General features: G+C 61.8%; 1 long non-coding RNA gene across 1 annotated transcript; it reads left to right on the top strand.

Moving 5' to 3' along the window:
* Positions 1-41: 41 nt before the first annotated feature.
* On the top strand, positions 42-916 carry LOC134169134 (uncharacterized). Its single transcript, XR_009966790.1, has 3 exons — positions 42-107; positions 492-531; positions 747-916. It is a non-coding gene; the product is annotated as an uncharacterized LOC134169134 (long non-coding RNA).
* The last annotated feature ends 3898 nt before the right edge of the window (positions 917-4814 follow it).

The following is a 4814-nucleotide window of genomic DNA, read 5'->3' as shown; positions in this document are numbered from 1 at the left end:
ATGGGGCAATGGGGCCCCCCAACCCTGTGTTCCCCCCCCCAGGAGCAGCGGTTGGAGGCAGCGCGGCTCCAGCACCAGTTGAACCAGCTCCAGGAGACCTGGGGCCTGTGAGAGATGGGGGGCAATGGGGGGCAATGGGGTATTGGGGGCGATGGGGGGAATGGGGGGAATGGGGGTAATGGGGGGCAATGGGGTAATGGGGGGAATGGGGGTGATGGGGGGAATGGGGGGTAATGGGGGCAATGGGGGTGATGGGGATAATGGGGGTAATGGGGGTGATGGGGGCAATGGGGTAATGGAGGCAATGGGGGGCAATGGGGCAATGGGGTGATGGGGGCAATGGGGGTAATGGGGCAATGGGGCAATGGGGGTAATGGGGGTAATGGGGGCAATGGGACCCCACTGCTGACTGGCTCTAACTGGTCCTGCGCTGGTGCCAGCAGCACCCATGGGTGCCCCTCACTCCTCTCCCCCCCCCCCCCCCCTTACAGGCAGCGCTGGGGCTCCCTTGGTGACACCCCCATGGGGCAGGTAAGGGTCAGGGGACCCCAATGGGGGGGACATCAATGGGGGGGCATCAATGGGGGGGCGGGGGCATCAATGGGGTGACCCCAATGGGGGGGACATCAATGGGGGGGCGGGGGCATCAATGGGGTGACCCCAATGGAGGGATCCCAATGGGGGGACCCCAATGTGGGGGGCATCAATGGGGTGACCCCCATGGACCTGACCCTGGTGCCCCCCAGGAGGGGGCTGAGCCCCGGCAGGATGAGGCCCAGGTGAGGACCCCCCCGGAGGCCAGCACCAGGTAGGGATGGGGCCAGGAGGCCGCCGGCCCCACTGCTCCCAGTGCCGCTCATGGCCTGCACCGGTAGGGCACCAGTGACACCAGTGACAACACCAGGACCACCAGTGACACCAGGACCACCAGTGACACCAGTAACAACACCAGTAACAACACCAGTGACACCAGGACCACCAGTGACACCAGGACCACCAGTGACACCAGGACCACCAGTGACAACACCAGGACCACCAGTGACAACACCAGGACCACCAGTGACACCAGTAACAACACCAGTAACAACACCAGTAACAACACCAGTGACACCAGGACCACCAGTGACAACACCAGTACCACCAGTGACACCAGTACCATCAGTGACACCACCAGTAGCAACAGTGACACCAGGACCACCAGTGGCAACACCAGTACCACCAGTGACAACACCAGGACCACCAGTGACAACACCAGGACCACCAGTGACACCAGTACCACCAGTGACACCAGTAACAACACCAGTACCACCAGTGACAACACCAGTGACACCAGTACCATCAGTGACAACACCAGGACCACCAGTGACAACACCAGGACCACCAGTGACACCAGTAACAACACCACTACCACCAGTGACACCAGTACCACCAGGACCACCAGTGACAACACCAGTACCACCAGTGACACCAGGACCACCAGTGACACCAGTACCACCAGTGACACCAGTAACAACACCACTACCACCAGTGACAACACCAGGACCACCAGTTACAACACCAGGACCACCAGTGACACCAGTAACAACACCAGGACCACCAGTGACACCAGTACCACCAGTGACACCAGTACCACCAGTAACAACCCCAGTGCCACCAGTAACAACCCCAGTACCCCCAGTGGCCCTGCTGCTGGCGCTGCCCCCAGTGCCCCCAGTGCCGGAGCTCCCAGTGCTCCCAGAGCTCCCAGTGCTCCCAGTGCCGGAGCTCCCAGTGCTCCCAGTGCTCCCAGTGCCCCCAGTGCCGGAGCTCCCAGTGCTCCCAGTGCTCCCAGTGCTCCCAGTGCTCCCAGTGCCCCCAGTGCCGGAGCTCCCAGTGCTCCCAGTGCCAGAGCTCCCAGTGCTCCCAGTGCCCCCAGTGCCGGAGCTCCCAGTGCTCCCAGTGCCAGAGCTCCCAGTGCTCCCAGTGCTCCCAGTGCTCCCAGTGCTGGGCTGGGTCCTGGTGCTGGGGCTGCTGTTGCTGTGGGAGGGGCCGGCCCCGGGCCTGCAGCTGCGGCACCACAGAGCCCCCCCCGTGTGACCCCCCCATAACCACCCCATAGCCCCGTTTACACCCCATAACCACCCCATAGCCCCATTTACACCCCATAGCTGCCCATTCACCCCATAACCCCCCCATAGCCCCCTGTTTACACCCCATAGCTGCCCATTTACACCCCATAACCACCCCATAGCCCCCCTGTTTACACCCCATAGCTGCCCATTCACCCCATAACCACCCCATAACCACCCCATAGCCCCGTTTACACCCCATAGCTGCCCATTTACCCCCATAACCCCCCCATAACTACCCCATAGCCCCGTGTTTACACCCCATAGCTGTCCATTTACCCCATTTACCCCCATAACCACCCCATATCCCCGTTTACACCCCATAGCTGCCCATTTACCCCCATAACCACCCCATAACCACCCCATAGCCCCGTTTACACCCCATAGCTGCCCATTTACCCCCATAACCACCCCATATCCCCGTTTACACCCCATAGCTGCCCATTTACCCCCCATAACCCCCCCATAACTACCCCATAGCCCCGTTTACACCCCATAGCTGCCCATTCACCCCATAACCACCCCATAGCCCCCTGTTTACACCCCATAGCTGCCCATTCACCCCATAACCACCCCATAGCCCCGTTTACACCCCATAGCTGCCCATTCACCCCATAACCACCCCATAGCCCCCCTGTTTACACCCCATAGCTGCCCATTCACCCCATAACCACCCCATAGCCCCCTGTTTACACCCCATAGCTGCCCATTTACCCCATATAACCCCCCTTTTACCCTCCATAACTCCCCCATTCACCCCCATAGCCCCCCATTTACCCCATATACCCCCCCTTTTACCCTCCATAACCCCCCCATAACCCCCCATTTACCCCCTATAACCCCCCTTTTACTCTCCATAACCCCCATTCACCCCCCATAGCCCCCCCATTTACCCCATATAACCCCCCTTTTACCCTCCATAACCCCCCCTTTTACCTCCCATAGCCCCCCATTTACCCCATATAACCCCCCTTTTACCCTCCATAACCCCCCCATTCACCCCCATAGACACCCCATTTACCCCATATAACCCCCCTTTTACCCTCCATAACCCCCCCTTTTACCTCCCATAGCCCCCCATTTACCCCATATAACCCCCCTTTTACCCTCCATAACCCCCCCTTTTACCTCCCATAACCCCCCATAGCCCCCCATTTACCCCATATAACCCCCCTTTTACCCTCCATAACCCCCCCATTCAACCCCTACACCCCCCATTTACCCCTACACCCCCCATTACCCCATGAACCCCCTCCCCATTGCCCCCCATGACCCCCAATAAAGCCGCGTTGCTCTGTGCCCCCCCCATTAAGGGGGTTCAGTACCCCCGCCCCCCCCACACACACTCAGGCTCCCACCATCACCTTTATTGGGGGGGGGGCCCAGTCTCTGAGGGCCCCCCCAAACCCCCCCCATGCGCTATGGGGGGGCCGAGGGGGGGTCACATGGCTCCTGGGTCGGCCTAAATGGGGAGGAGGTGGGGGGGGAAGTCAGGACCCCCCAGGCCCCCCCCCATGTGCCCCCCTTTACCTGTGTCCATCCAGTGACCCCCCCATTGCCCCCCAATTACCCCCATTGCCCCCATTACCCCCCATTACCCCCCATTGCCCCCCATTGCCCCCATAGCCCCCCTTGCCCCCCATTGCCCCCATTACCCCCATTGCCCCCCATTGCCCCCATTACCCCCATTGCCCCCCTGCCCCATTGCCCCCCATTGCCCCCATTGCCCCACCTGCACTCGCTGCCCCCCCCCTTCCTCCTCCTCATGCTCAGGCCCCACACGACCGCGCTCAGCACCAGGGCCCCCCCCAGTGCCCCCCATAGCACGAGCCCGTGGGGGGCGGGGGGGGAGACCCCGTGCGAGGCCGCGGGGGGGGGTGACACTGGGGGGTCTGCGGGGGGAAAAATGGGGGGGGTGAATGTGGGTCCCATGGGGGGGTCACATTTGGGGTCACTATGGGGGGGTGACTATGGGGGGGGTACCCATTGGGGTCACTATGGGGGGGTGACTATGGGGGGGTCCCCATTGGGGTCACTATGGGGGGGTCCCCATTGGGGTCACTATGGGGGGGTGACTATGGGGGGGTCCCCATTGGGGTCACTATGGGGGGTTCCTCATTGGGGTTCCTATAGGGGGGTCCCTATGGGGGGGAGGTCCCTATGGGGCCGGTACCCTTGGTGCAGCGCAGGCGGGTGCAGGTGTGGGGCGGGGGGGGGCGCTCCCGCAGCCCCCCCAGTTGCAGCTCCAGTGCCCCCAGGAGCTGGGAGACGTTCATGGGGCGCAGGCGAGCGCAGCCCTGGGGGTCCTGGGGGCAATGGGGGGGGTCAGTGGGACCCATAGAGCCCCACAGAGCCCTATAGAGCCCCATAGAGACCCCATAGAGCCCCACAGAGCCCATAGAGCCCTATAGAGCCCCATAGAGCCCATAGAGACCCCATAGAGCCCCACAGAGACCCCATAAAGCCCCACAGAGCCCCGTAGAGACCCATAGAGCCCATAAAGCCCCATTGAGCCCATAGAGACCCCATAGAGTCCCATAGAGCCCCATAGAGAACCCTTAGAGACCATAGTGACCCATAGAGGCCATAAAGCCCCATAGAGCCTATAGAGACCCCATAGAGCCCAATAGAAACCCCGTAGAGACCCCATAGAGACCATAGAGTCTATAGAGTCCCATAGAGACCATAGAGCCCCATAGAGCCCAT

This window comes from Pezoporus occidentalis, unplaced genomic scaffold, assembly GCF_034315485.1.
Source record: "Pezoporus occidentalis ecotype Australia unplaced genomic scaffold, CSIRO_AGI_Poc_V1 ctg3337, whole genome shotgun sequence".
In the NCBI taxonomy this organism is placed as follows: domain Eukaryota; kingdom Metazoa; phylum Chordata; class Aves; order Psittaciformes; family Psittacidae; genus Pezoporus; species Pezoporus occidentalis.
Note: the sequence above shows the minus strand (reverse complement) of the source record. Positions and strands in the feature narration are given on the sequence as shown.